Consider the following 15,670-nt stretch of genomic DNA (forward strand, 5'->3'; position numbering starts at 1 on the left):
TTAAAGAACGGGTCCACCTTAGTGATGGTGGCTTCTTCTTCCTCTTGAAGAACCAATGGAATTTTTGAGCTCCTTTATGTCTCTTCCTTGCCTTTGTTGCTCCTCTCTCATGGCCTTTTGGTGCCATTAATGGTTATGGAAAAATAAGAAGCAGAGCTTTTTTCCACACCAAACTTAAAAGATTTGCTCGTCCTCGAGCAAAAGAAGAAAGAAAGTATTAGAGGAAGAAGAGATGGCGAGGATGGAGGTGTGTGAAAGGTTCGGCCAAGGGGGGTTTTGGGTGGTTATGAGGTGTGAAAAGAAAGGAGTGATGAAGGGCTTATATAGGAGTGGAGTGGAGAGGGAATTCTTGTAATAAGGGTTGGGTTTGGGAGGGAGATGGTATAAATTTGAATGGGTGGGGGTAGGTGGGTTGTATGATGGTTTTGGAGGAGAAATGGAGGTGATTGGTGGAGGTTATTTTGGGGAAGACTGTTATGGAAAAGTGTAAAAAGGAGAGAGAGCGAGTTGGGGTAGGTGGGGATCCTATGGGTTCAGAAATCCTGAGGTGTCAAGGAATTTTGGTCCCTACACCTTTCTGGAATTTAAACGCCCTCTGTGTGCTATTTCTGGCGTTTAACGCTAGCTCTGCTACCTTTCCTGGTGTTAAACGCCAGACTGATGCCCCTTTCTGGCATTTAACGCTAGCCAGACACCCTTTTTTGGCGTTAAACGTCAGTCTGTCTGCCAATTATGGCGTTAAACACCCATTCTGGTATCCTTACTAGCGTTTAAATACCAATAATCCTATCCTCCAGGGTGTGCTATTATTGATGTTGTTTTTTATTACGCTTTAATTCTACAGCTGTTTTTATGACTCCACATGATCATCAACCTAAAGAAAACATAAACTAACAATGGAAAATTAAATAAAAAAGTAATTAACATAGATAAATATGATTGGGTTACCTCCCAGTAAGCGCTTCTTTACTGTCAATAGCTTGACATTACTGAGCTTTAATCTAGTCTCAGTCTTGACATTCTTGCTCAACATTGTCTTCAAGATAATGCTTGACTCTCTGCCCATTAACAATGAACTTTTTGTTAAAGTCAATATCCTGAAGCTCTACATATCCATATGGTGACACACTTGTAATCATATATGGTCCCTTCTACCAGGATTTCAATTTCCCAGGGAATAATCTGAGCCTAGAGTCAAACAGGAGAACCTTCTGTCCTGGCTCAAAGACTCTAGATGATAGTTTTCTATCATGCCACCTTTTTGCTTTCTTCTTATAAATTTTAGCATTCTTGAAAGCATTGAGTCTGAACTCTTCCAACTTATTCAATTGGAGTAATCTTTTCTCTCCATCTACCTTCGCATCAAGGTTTAGGAACCTGGTTGCCCAGTAGGCCTTGTGTTCCAGTTCCACTGGCAGATGACAGGCTTTTCCATACATAAGCTAGTATGGAGAGGTCCATATAGGAGTCTTGAATGTGGTTCTGTATGCCCACAGGCTTCATCCAGACTTCTTGCCCAATCCCTTCTACGGGTACTTACAGTCTGTTCCAGGATTCGTTTTAGTTCTCTATTTGAGACTTCAGTCTGCCCATTTGTCTGTGGATGATATGGAGTTGCCACTTTGTAGTTAATTCCATATCGGACCAGAGCAGAGTCAAGCTGTTTATTGCAGAAATGAGTGCCTCCATCACAGATCAGTATCCTAGGGACACCGAACCTGCTGAAGATATGCTTCTGGAGGAACTTCATCACTTTGTTAGTATCATTAGTGGGTGTTGCAATTGCCTCTACCCATTTAGATACATAGTCTACTGCCACCAGAATATAGGTGTTTGAATATGATGGTGGGAAAGGCCCCATGAAGTCAATACCCCATACATCACACAACTCAATCTCTAAGATCCCTTGCTGAGGCATGGCATAACCGTGAGGCAGATTACCAGCTCTCTGGCAACTATCACATTTACGTACAAAATCTTGGGAGTCTCTATAGAGAGTAGGCCAGTAGAAGCCACATTAGAGAACCTTTGTGGCTATTCGCTCATATCCGAAATGTCCTCCATATTGTGATCCATGGCAATGCCATAAGATCTCCCATGCCTCTTCTTTAGGCACACATCTACAGATTACTCCGTCTGCACACCTCTTAAAGAGATATGGTTCATCCCACAAGTAGTACTTTGCATCAGAAATCAATTTTTTTGTTTGCTGCTTACTGTACTCTTTGGGTATGAATCTCACAGCTTTATAGCTTGCAGTGTCTGTAAACCACGGTACTTCTTGAATGGCAAAGAGTTGCTCATCCGGGAAGGTTTCAGAGATCTCAGTAGGAGGGAGGGATGCTCCTGCTACTGGTTCTATCCGGGACAGGTGATCTGCTACTTGGTTTTCTGTACCTTTTCTGTCTCTTATTTCTATATCAAACTCTTGCAGAAGCAACACCCATCTTATAAGTCTGGGTTTTGAATCCTGATTTGTGAGGAGATATTTTAGAGCAGCATGGTCAGTGTACACAATCACTTTTGATCCCACTAAATAAGATCTGAACTTGTTAATGGCATAAACCACTGCAAGTAACTCATTTTCTGTGGTTGTGTAATTCTTCTGTGCGTCATTCAAAACATGGCTAGCATAATAAATGACATGCAGAAGCTTGTCATGCCTCTGTTCTAATACTGCACCAATGGCATGGTCAATGGCATCACACATTAGTTCGAATGATAATGTCCAGTCTGGTGCAGAAATGACTGATGTTGTGACCAGCTTAGCTTTCAGAGTCTCAAACGCCTGCAGACACTCTATGTCAAAGACAAATGGTGTGTCAGCAGCTAGCAGATTACTCAGAAGTTTTGCAATTTTTGAAAAATCCTTTATAAATCTCCTATAGAATCCTGCATGCCCCAAAAATCTTCTGATTGCCTTAACATTGGCAGGTGGTGATAATTTTTCAATTACTTCAACCTTAGCTTGATCCACCTCTATTCCCTTGTTTGAAATTCTGTGCCCAAGGATAATTCCTTTAGTCACCATAAAGTGACATTTCTCCCAGTTTAAATCCAGGTTAGTCTTTTGGCATATTTTCAAAACAAGTGCTAGATGGTCAAGACAGGAGTTGAATGAGTCTCCAAATACTGAGAAGTCATCCATGAAGACTTCCAGAAATTTCTCCACCATATCAGAAAAGATAGAGAACATGCACCTTGGAATGGTTGCAGGTGCATTGAATAGACGAAATGGCATCCTTTTGTAGGCGAATACCCCAGATGGACATGTGATTGTTATTTTCTCTTGATCCTGATGATCTACTGTAATTTGGTTGTAACCTGAATAGCCATCCAAAAAGCAGTAGTATTCATGACCTACTAGTCTCTCTCTGATCTATGAATGGTAAAGGAAAATGATCCTTTCTAGTGGCTGTATTGAGCCTTCTGTAATCAATACACATATGCCACCCTGTAACTGTCCTTGTAGGAACCAGTTCATTCTTTTCATTATAAACCACTGTCATGCCTCCCTTCTTGGGGACAACTTGGACAGGGCTCACCCAGGAGCTATCAGAAATAGGATAAATAATCCCAGCCTCTAGTAACTTAGTGACCTCTTTTTGCACCACCTCCTTCATGGCTGGATTCAGCCACCTCTGTGGTTGAACCACTGGCTTAGCATCATCCTCCAATAGGATCTTATGCATGCATCTGGCTGGGCTAATGCCCTTAAGATCACTTATAGACCACCCAAGAGCTGTCTTGTATGTCCTTAACACCTGAATTAGTGCTTTCTCTTCCTGTGGTTCTAAAGCAGAGCTTATGATCACAGGAAAAGTGTCATCTTCTCCCAGAAATGCATATTTCAGGGATGGTAGTAGTGGTTTGAGCTCGGGTTTAGGAGGCTTCTCCTCTTCCTGGGGAGTCTTTAGAGGTTCTTCTATTTTCTCTGGTTCCTCCATATCAGGCTGAACATCTTTAAAGATGTCCTCTAGCTCTGATTCGAGACTCTCAGTCATATTGACCTCTTCCACCAGGGAGTCAATAATATCAGTGCTCATGCAATCCTTTGATGTGTTTGGCTGCTGCATAGCTTTGACAGCATTCAACTTAAACTCATCCTCATTGACTCTCAGGGTTATCTCCCCTCTTTGGATGTCAATGAGGGTTCGTCCAGTTGCTAGGAAAGGTCTTCCTAGAATGAGAGTTGCACTCTTGTGCTCCTCCATTTCCAGCACTACAAAGCAAGTAGAAAAGGCAAATGGCCCAACCTTGACAATCATGTCCTCAATTACGCTTGATAGAATTTTAGTGGAACCATCAGCAAGTTGGAGGCATATCTGGGTTGGTTTAACTTCATCAGTTAAACCAAGCTTTTTGATAGTAGATGCATGTATTAGGTTGATACTTGCTCCAATATCACATAGAGCTGTCTTGGTACAAGCATCCTCTAATGTGCATGGTATCATAAAGCTTTTGGGATCTGTAAGCTTCTCTGGTAAGCTTTTCAGAATGACTGCACTACATTCTTCAGTGAGGAAAACTTTTTCCGTTTCTCTCCAATCCTTCTTATGACTTAAGATCTCTTTCATGAACTTAGCATAAAAGGATATTTGCTCAAGTTCCTTTGCAAATAGAATCTTTATTTCAAGAGTCCTGAGATAGTCTGTAAAGCGGGAAAATTGTTTATCCTGTTCCTCTTGGCAGAGTTTCTGGGGATAAGACATCTTGGCTTTATATTCTTCAACCTTAGTTGCTGCAGGTTTACTTCCTAGAGAAGTGGTTGGAGAAGCCTGCCTAAGGGGGTTGTTATCAGCACTTGCAGGTGTCTGATCCCCCATCGGTGTTTGAATGCCAGAATTGGGTGCGATAAGGGCGTTTAACGCCAGATTGCCACCCTTTTCTGGCATTTGGATGCCAGAATTAGCCATCCACTGGGTGTTTAACGCCAACTTTTCACCCTTTTCTGGCGTTTGAACGCCAAAATCATTCCTCTCTAGGCTCTTACTGTCCTCAGAGGGATTTTGGGCAATGGTTTGGTCATTCTCTGTTAGTTGATTCTTTCTTGGCTTTCTGCTGCCTTGATTTGAGACATTCAATGTCTTCCCACTCCTCAAATGAACAGCTTGGCACTCTTCTGTTATCTGTTTAGATAACTGCTATCTTGTCTGATCCAATTGTGCTTCCATATTCTTATTAGCCTTTTTAGTGTCTTGTAGCATCTCTTTAAATTTTGCTAACTATTTTGTTATAAAAAGCAATTGCTGGTTGAGTTTAACAACTTGTTCTGGAGGACTAAGTTCAGTGGATACTATTTTAGCCTCTTCTTTCATGGAGGACTCACTACTTAAGTAAAGATGCTGATTTCTAGCAACTGTATCAATGAGATCTTGAGCCTCTTCAACTGTCTTTCTCATGTGGATAGATCCACCAGCTGAGTGGTCTAGAGACATTGGGGCCTTTTCTGTAAGCCTGTAGTAGAAGATGTCTAACTGCACCCACTCTAAAAACATTTCAGAGGGGCATTTCCTTAGCATCTCTCTGTACCTCTCCCAGGCATTATAAAGAGATTCATTATCTTCTTGGTTAAAGCCTTGGATGTCCAGCCTTAGTTGTGTCATCATTTTTGGAGAGAAATATTGATTCGGGAATTTGTCTGATAACTGTTTTCATGTTCTTATGCTTGTTGGGGGTTAGTTATTTAACCACCTCTTAGCTTGATCTTTTACAGCAAATGGAAACAGTAATAATCTGTAGACATCCTTATCTACTTCCTTATCACATACTATGTTAGTAATTTGTAAGAATTGTGCCAGAAACTCAGTAGGTTCTTCCTGTGGAAGACCAAAATACTGGCAATTTTGCTGCACCATTATCTTCTTGGTTAAAGCCTTGGATGTCCAGCCTTAGCTGTGTCATCATTTTTGGAGAGAAATATTGATTCAGAAATTTGTCTGATAACTGTTTCCATGTTCTTATGCTTGCTGGGGGTTGGTTATTTAACCACCTCTTAGCTTGATCTTTTACAGCAAATGAAAACAGTAATAATCTGTAGACATCCTGATCTACTTCCTTATCACATACTGTGTTAGTAATTTGTAAGAATTATGCCAGAAACTCAGTAGGTTCTTCCTGTGGAAGACCAAAATATTGGCAATTTTGCTGCATCATGATAATAAGCTGAGAGTTTAGCTCAAAATTGCTGGCTCTGATGGGGGGTATACAGATACTACCCCCATATGAAGTAGTAGAGGGGTTAGTATATGACCCCAGAGTCCTTCTGGACTGTTCATTTCTACTTAGGTCCATGATAGAGAAAGGGAAATGATGTGGATTGTAAATAAAAATTTTATTCTCTTTTTTTTAAATTAAAGAAATTAAAATAAAGTAAATAAAATAATTGATACAAATTTTGAAAATTAAGAAAAGAAAAAGAAATAAAATAAATTAGAAAACTAAATTAATTAATTAATTAAAAAGATTTGAAAAATTGTGGGTGGGGATTTTCAAAAAATGAAGAGAGAAAAAGTGGTTAGGAAGTTTTGAAAAAGATATGTCTTAAAATTAAAGATACTTGTAAGAAAATAACTAGAAGAAAAGATTTGAAAAAGATATGATTTTTAAAATTTTAAAGATTGAAAATTTCTTAACAAGAAAACACCAAACTTAAAAATTTTTCAATCAAAATAATGAAATAGGACAAGCAATTCGAAAATAATAAAGAAAGAGAAAAAGATTTAGAAAATTTTTATAAAAGATTTTCGAAAAATATAAAAAAAAATTGAAAAAGAATTTGTTTTGAAAAAATTTAAAAAGATAAATTTTTGAAATTGAAATTTTAACTTGACTGACAAGAAACTACAAAATTTTTAAAATTTTGACTAAGTCAACCTAAGGAATTCGAAAATGATGAGTAAATGAAGGAAAATATATGTTTTTTTTAATTTAATGAGGAAAGAGAAAAACAATAAAGTGACACCAAACTTAAAATTTTTAGATCAAAACAAAGGAAACAAATAAGAAAACTTTGAATGTCAAGATGAACACCAAGAACACTTTGAAGATCAAGATGAACACCAAGAACAAATTTTGAAAATCTTTAGGAAAATAAAAACACAAAGGACACCAAACTTAAAATTTTTATACTTTGGACACTAATAATTCAAAAATTCACAAGAGAAACTAGGAAAGACACAAAACAAGAAAAACTAAAGATCAAACAAGGAAAATTAACAAGAACAACTTGAAGACCAAGAAAGAACAAGGAACATAAAACTCGAAAGTATGAAGAATAAAAATAACATACAGTTCGAAAAATTGAAGGAAAATGAAAACATACAATTGACACCAAACTTAAAACATGAAACTAAACTCAAACAGAAGATTCAATTTTAGTGACTCTAAACCAAAAAAGATAAATTTTTCCTGATCTAAGCAACAAGATGAACCATCAGTTGTCCAAACTCGAAGAATCCCCAACAACGGCGCCAAAAACTTGGTGCACGAAATTGTGATCACACTTTTCACAACTCCGCATAACTAACCAGCAAGTGCACTGGGTGTCCAAGTAATATCTTACGTGAGTAAGGGTCGATCCCACGGAGATTGTCGGCTTGAAGCAAGCTATGGCTATCTTGTAAATCTTAGTCAGGAGATTAATGATAAAAATGATTTTGTTTATGAAAAGTAAATAACATGAAATAAATGATACTTGTGATTTAGTAATGAGGAACAGGATGAGGTTCCAGAGATGCTCTGTCGTCTGAATCTCTGCTTTCCTACTGTCTTCTTCTCCAAACACGCATGGCTTCCTTCCATGGCAAGCTGTATATTAGTGGATCACCGTTGTCAATGGCTACCATCCGTCTTCTCAGATGAAAAATACCAGGTACGGTTTTTGTACGGCTAATCAGCAGTCGGATCTCTCATCTCGGATGAAAAATACCATGTACAGCTACCGCACGGCTAATCATCTGTCGGTTCTCACTTGTGTCGGAATAGGATCTCTCTATCCTTTTGCACATTGTCACTGCGCCCAACATTTGTGAGTTTGAAGCTCGTCACTGTCATCCTGTTCCAGATCTTACTCGGAATACCACAAACAAGGTTTAGACTTTCCAGATCTAGGGAATGCTGCCAATTGGTTCTAGCCTCTACCACGAAGGTTCTAATCTCACGAACTCGGTCTGTGGATCAGAGACCCAAGAGATACGCACTCAAGCTGTCGCCCAATGGCTACGTTGAGCTCAAATAGAAAGGAAGTGGTTGTCAGGCAGGCGTTCATAAAGTGAGAATGATGATGAGTGTCACAGATCATCATATTCTTCATATTGAAATATGAGTGAGTATCTTAGAATAGAATAAACCGTAATTGAAAAGAAAATAGTAGTAATTGCATTAATCCATTGAGACACAGTAGAGCTCCTCACCCCCACCTTTAGGGTTTAGAGACTCATTCCGTAGAAGATACAATATGAAATGTAAAATATCATAAGTTACAAAATGAATCTCTAAAAGTAGTTTTTATACTAAACTAGTGACTTAGGTTTACAGAAAATGAGTAACTAAGTGCAGATAGTGCAGAAATCCACTTCCGGGGCCCACTTAGTGAGTGTTTGGGCTGAGATTTCAAGCTTTCACGTGCATATGCCTTAAATTGGAGTTAAACGCCACACTGGGTGCCAAAATGGGCGTTTAACGCCAAGAAGTGTGCCAGTTCTGGCGTTTTACGCCAAAAAGGGGTCTCTGGCTGGTGTTTAACGCCAGTTTGGGCTATCAAATCTCAGGCAAATTATGGACCATTATATATTGTTGGAAAGCCCAAGATTTCTACTTTCCAACGCAATTGGGAGCGCGCCGATTGGGTATCTGTAGCTCCAGAAAATCTACTGATGCCAGTGCATTTTGGCCAGTTTCACTAACCTTTCTTTACTGTTTTTAGGGTAGTTTCAAGCATTTTCTTAAGAAATAAGCTAGTTTTGGGTGGATATTCACATACATCTTGTTTCAAGCGTACATTGTGCACTTTACATGATTTCATGAGAATTTTGCATGAATTATATAACAAATTGGATGATGCATGTCTCATGACTTGGACTAGAACTTTGATGCACTTTGTTGCTTGATTTCAGGACAAAGGAAGCAAAGAAGAACCACATTAGCATTCACGTTAGTTTAACTAACGTGACCTCTAACGTGGAATGGGAGCTAGCTTGCAAAGTTAGTGAGAAAGGTAATCACCAATAATGCCTTTGAAGCCATCACAGCCCACGTTAAGAGTCACGTTAACTAAGTTAACGTGAACTCTAACATGGAAGAAGACAACAAGGCCAACGTTAGTGACACTCTCCTTCGTCACTAACGTTGGACCAAGCTCATAATTGGCCACGTTAGTTGCCACGTTAACTTAGTTAACGTGGACTCTAACGCTAAAGGAGCAAAAGAGAAGCCAACGTTAGTGACATTCACCTTTGTCACTAACGTTGGCCAAGCCTCCATGAGCCACGTTAACTCCCACGTTAACTTAGTTAACATGGAAGCTAGCATGGAGAGAGCAATTGATCGCCAACGTTAGTGACATTTACCTTTGTCACTAACGTTGGGGTGAACCACCAAGAGCCACCATGAGCAACGTTAACTCCCACGTTAACTTAGTTAACGTGGAAGCTAACGTGGATAAAGAGATAATGAGCCAACGTTAGTGACACTCACCTTTGTCACTAACGTTGGAGATGGCTAGCATTACTACGTCTGAAGCCACGTTAACCTAGTTAACGTGGACTCTAACGTGGGAAGTAGGGGCACATTGGAACGTTAGTGACAAAGGTAAGTGTCACTAACGTTCTCGAAGGATTGGCATTACTACGTTAGAAGCCACGTTAACCTAGTTAACGTGGATTCTAACGTGAGGAGAAGGGGTGACTCACCACGTTATTAGGAAAGGTAAGTCCCAATAACGTATGCGAAGGACCAAGAGGCAACGTTAGTGGTCACGTTAGTGCCACTAACGGTGAAGTCAACGTGATCATATTTGGGTTAGGAACGTTAGTGAAAAAGGTGATTGTCACTAACGTTCTCGAACCCACACTTTCACTTAACGTTGACACCACTAACGTCCTAAGCCAAAGTCCCTGCCTACTTCACATTTTCTCTCTGCAAGCAAAGCTAAGCCCAATAAAAAGGATAACTGCTTCAAGCTCAAGATCCAGAGGCCCACACCCAAGATTTGAAGAGCCAATTAGAAGATCAGAAGAGTAGTATATATAGGAGTAGCTTTAAATTAGATTGGGGGCTTTTTGGAAAACTTTAGGGAGCCTTGGGCATAGAACTACTCTCTGTATTTTACTTTCTCTGCAACTTCTAGTTTTACTTTCATGATGTATTCTCCATCTTTGTTTTCATTTTCCAGAGCTATGAACAACTAAACCCCTTTCATTGGGTTAGGGAGCTCTACTGCAATTTGATGGATCAATATTAGTTTTCATTCTTCTTCTTCTATCTTTTCTCTTGATTTTACTAGAAAGCTTTCAATCTTCATCCAATTGGGTAGTTATCTTGGAAAAGAAGCTATTCATACTTGGATCTCTTTGGAACCTTGGAAGAGGAATGAGGAGATCATGCTAGAAATGCTTTCTCATGCTGGAACAAATTGGGTTTGGATGGATATGTGACTATAATCCTACCAATACTTGATTTGGGAATGCATGTGGTATAATCAGTGACCATACTTCATCTCTTCTCATGAGCAATTGACCAAGGAATTGGCTATTGATCAAGATTTGAGAGATTGGATTACCAAGGAATTGGAATTCAATCACTTAAGATTGCCAAGGAGATCAATGAATGCATTGATTGAGGAAGAGATGAAAATAAATTTGATCCGGAGAATGCAACATCTCCTCAGCCCAATGAACTTCCCATTTCTGATCTTACCCATTCTCTTTAATTTCTGCCATTTACTTTTATGAGCATTTCCCCCATTCCCATTTAAGATTCTGCAATTTACTTTATGCCATTTACATTTAGCTCCTTATTTCTAGCATTTACTTTTTCTGCTATTTACGTTTCTGCTATTTAATTTTCTGCAAATCTCAAATCAAATTTTGTTTCGCTCAACTAGAACATTCCTCTAATTAAAGTTGCTTGATCAATCAATCTCTGTGGGATTCGACCTCACTCTATAGTGAGTTTTTACTTGACGACATCTCGGTACACTTGCCGAAGGAAATTTGTTACGAGACAAATTTTCCGTGCATCATCTACTTCTAGTGTAGGAGGGTCAGAATCCAACAGCATCTGCAGTCCTTTTTCAGCCTCTGAATCAGATTTTTTCTCAGGTCCCTCAATTTCAACCAGAAAATACCTGGAATTATAGAAAAACACACAAACTCATAGTAAAGTCCAGAAATGTGATTTTTGCATAAAACTAATAAAAATATAATAAAAGGTAACTAAAATATACTAAAAACTGCCTAAAAATAATGCCAAAAAGCGTATAAATTATCCGCTCATCATTGATGCATTAGACTCTTACTCCATGTCAAGCACTACAAAATCTGCTGGGAAGATGAACTCTTCCACCTTAACCAACAAGTCTTCCACCACTCCATGGGGAAACTTGAATGTCCTATCAGCTAATTAGAGTGCCATTCTTGTTGGTTTGGCCTCTTCAATTCTCATTCTCTTCATCATGGCCAAGGACATAAGGCTAATGCTAGCTCCTAGATCACATAATGCTTTTTCAATGCTAATATCCCCTATGGTGCAGAGGATTTGAAAGCTCCCAGGATCTTTCATCTTTTAGGGAAGCATCTTTTGTATAAGGACACTACATTCCTCCGTGAGCACCACAGTTTCCTTTTCTCCCCAATTTTTTTTCTTTGTCATGAGCTCTTTTAGGAACTTGGCATAGAGTGGCATTTCCTCTAAAGCTTCAGCAAAAGGGATGTTGATTTGAAGTCTCCTAAAGATCTCCAAGAACCTAGAAAACTGACTGTCCTTCTCATATTTTCTCAGCCTTTGAGGGTAGGGTGCTTTTGGTATATAGGGCTTTAAAACTTGCTTTGATGGAGCTAGAGTAGGTATCTCCTCTTCCTTTTTGACCTCTAAGTCATTTGCAGTCTCTTCTTCTTGCAAGTTGTGGCTTGAAGATGTCTCATTCACCACCTTCCCACTTCCTAGAGAGAAGAGGGAGCTTCTCTCTCTAGAAAACTAACTAAAGGCTCATCAAAACTACACTAAGTGCTCCCCCCTTATCCAATCTTTAATTCTGCATGAAATAGTCTCTGGAATCAGTTGGATTTGGGCCTGGGAAGCTCAGAAATCGCCCTCAGCGTTTTCACTTTAATGAGGTCACATGCGACCTACGACACATACGCACAGGTCACGCGTATACGTCACTTGCCATTTTCTTCTCACGCGTACACGTCATGTCATGCGTACGCGTCACCATGCGACTTCATATCCCCGCGTGCGCGTCGATGAATGCACTCCAAATCCTTATTTTTCCAAGAGTTCTCCACTTTGTATGCTTTTCTCTTCACTCCTTTAATCTATTCCTAGCATTTTCAACGTGAATTCACTAACAAACACACCAAGGCATCTAGTGGAATCAAACGTGAATTAAAATTACCAATTTAAGGGCCTAAAAAGCATATTTTTATACTTGAGCACAAATTAAGAGAGAATTACAAAACCTTGCTATTTCAGTGAATAAATGTGAGAAAATGTGATAAAATCCCCCAAATTAAGCACAAGATAAACCACAAAGTTGGGATTTATCAGATTCGACCTTGTTTGTGGCGTTTTGAATAGGATCGCCAAGAGAATAAACTACTAGAGCTTCACCCTCGTTCAGATTGGATGACTGCGGCCATACGGAGTTTAATCTGAAGCAGAGAAGATTGATGACCATGTCTAATAGCATTGTTCATATACAGCCTGCCGTAGAAGAAATCATTCACAAGCAAAGGAGACAGTAATACTAGAGTTAATTCAGAAAGACAAAGCAACTCCAATCCTTAACCATATTCCTATTACTAATTCCATTCTGATTTACAAAGTATTTTATACCCTTTTTCTTTATTTACATGTCAACTTAGTTTAGATCTCACAAATACAAATCCAAAAACCTCTGATTCGCCTGACTAAGACCTGCAAGATAACTATAGCTTGCTTCAAACCACAATCCTCGTGGGATCGACCCTGACTCGCTCAGGTATTACTTGGATGGCTCAGTGTACTTGCTGGTACAGCTATACGGAGTGTGCGGATTCGTGCACCATAAACCATCACAAACATTGTTTATCAACTTATTATTATAAATTCTCTAATTTTTCATCATCTATCAACAACAACATCATCAATCATCAACACATCAACAATTACCCATTATTAACATCATAATTAACCCAATCATCACAATCATCAATATCCATACTCTACTATATACAACTCCTTTAAGCTTCCTCAAAATCATCATCAACCATAACATTTACATGCAATTAATCATACAACCACATCATTCTATCCTATCTTAAAGGCTACTAGTCTAAGTGTCACGAAACATTACATATTACATAAAAGAAACTGAAATCATACCTTGGCCGATTCTCAACATGCACAAAGTCACCAAGTTAAGTCCTCAAATAAGCTCAACAATGCCTAGCCACCAAACATCAACTCCAAGTGCACCAATTCCTCAAATAAGTTTTTATTGCTCTCACACAGTACCAGACAAACTTAAGCTGGTACTGCCAGCTAATTTACCAATACGTAATTTTCAACAGGAAAATACTTTTTCCCGCTCGAAAAAAATCACTGAATCCGAATTTCACCTTTATATTTTCAAATTAACACTTCCAAATTTTGAACCTATTCCGAGAAATTAAATTATTATTTTATTCTAATTAAGCGATTTATTATTTTATTCTAAAATCTGTTCTTACACATGACGCACCAGGGAGTTGGATAGAAGGTTGAGGATTTTCTTTAGTTTAATTCTATATTATTAAATTCAATTTTTGGGTATGTTTGATTGAATTGAGATTTAGATTGACATGATGAGGACAGTGTTTTTGTCCTACTCACGTATAGGTAAGTTGGGATTGAGAATTCTCTCTCTTACTGCGAGAGATAAGTTGAGGTTGAGGATTCTTTTTCTTGTTACAATGGGAAAGTGAGGTTGAGGATCCCTCTCTTGTCATATCAAGGAATTGAATGGAGAAGGTTGAGGATTTTCTTCAATTCAATATCTAGTTGTGGTGTAAACGAGTTAGGTTGAGATTCTCTATCCTTATATTACAGTCTCTCTCTAATTTGGAGGATGAAGATTCCCTTCGTGTTGAGAGCCGATATCTGGGTTAGCTATCAGATGTGTCAGGTTTTGGCTGTATAAATGATAGATGAACTCATTAGCCATAGGACAGACATGCATCATTTGCACTTGATAGCTTTGTTTGGGTTCGCTATACTTTTGGCTTGTTAATTTGTGCATATTAAATGACGTTGTGCTAATTGCTTTACTTTTATTTGTTTATCTTGCTTGTGTTTGCATATCTGAGAGGTCCCTCATGCTGGTGTTGATTGATACTGAGGACTGTCTTTGATGAGATAAAATGATGAAATAATTGAATAATAAAGATAAATATTGAATGAGATTATATGAGCTCCTTGGATAGATGCAGTGGGGTGATTCCACTTGCTCTGAGTAGAGAGTTGATACGTTGGGATAGAATCACTGAGTTTTAACTATATGAGGGATGTTCTAGTCGAAGTTAGTGAGTTGTGGAAATAAAGATGAAAGTGAATTATAGTAGAATCCCTTAAGATAGTTGCCTAATCATGGATTAGTGAGAATCTAGGATGAAAAGATTGTTATATGGAAGTTTAAGATTGTTTAAAGAGTTCTTGTTGTAACACCCTAATTAGCCTAAGCTTTACCTCGCATCATAAAGCAAAGGTTAATCAAAGGTTACGACAGTTCTAAAGCTCATACATATAATATATAGAAGGATTAATATATCTAGAAACCCGATGAATGATATAGCTCAAAAGCAAGACTTAAAAAGCGCAAAATGTACTAACGAAGCTTCTGATGCCAGGGCATCTAGGCCAGTTTCACTAACCTTTTCTTTACTGTTTTAAGGTAGTTTCATGCATTTTCTTAGTGAATAAGGCAAGTTTTGGATGAAAATAAACATACACCTTGATTCAAGAAACTATTGTGAATTTCACATGATTTCATGAGGATTTTGCTAGAATTGAATGATAAATTGATGATGCATAATCTCATGACTTTGGCTAGAGCTTTGATGCACTTTATTTGCTTGATTTCAGAACAAAGGAAGCAAGGAAGAACCACGTTAGTACTCACGTTAATCTAGTTAACGTGACCACTAACGTGGAATGGTAAATAGCTTGCAACGTTAAGGAGAAAAGTGATCACCAATAACACCCGCGAAGCCATCATAAACCCACGTTAATAACCACGTTAACTAATTTAATGTGGTAGTTAACGTGGAGACAAAAGAAAGCACCAACATTAGTGGTAAACGTGAACACCACTAACGTTCCAAGACTTGGCAATGAGTCACGTTAAGAGTCACGTTAACTTAGTTAACGTGAACTCTAACGTGGAAGAGAAGAACAATGCCAACATTAGTGACACTCACCTTTGTCACTAACG

The sequence above is a fragment of the Arachis duranensis genome, chromosome 3, assembly GCF_000817695.3.
Source record: "Arachis duranensis cultivar V14167 chromosome 3, aradu.V14167.gnm2.J7QH, whole genome shotgun sequence".
Lineage (NCBI taxonomy): Eukaryota > Viridiplantae > Streptophyta > Magnoliopsida > Fabales > Fabaceae > Arachis > Arachis duranensis.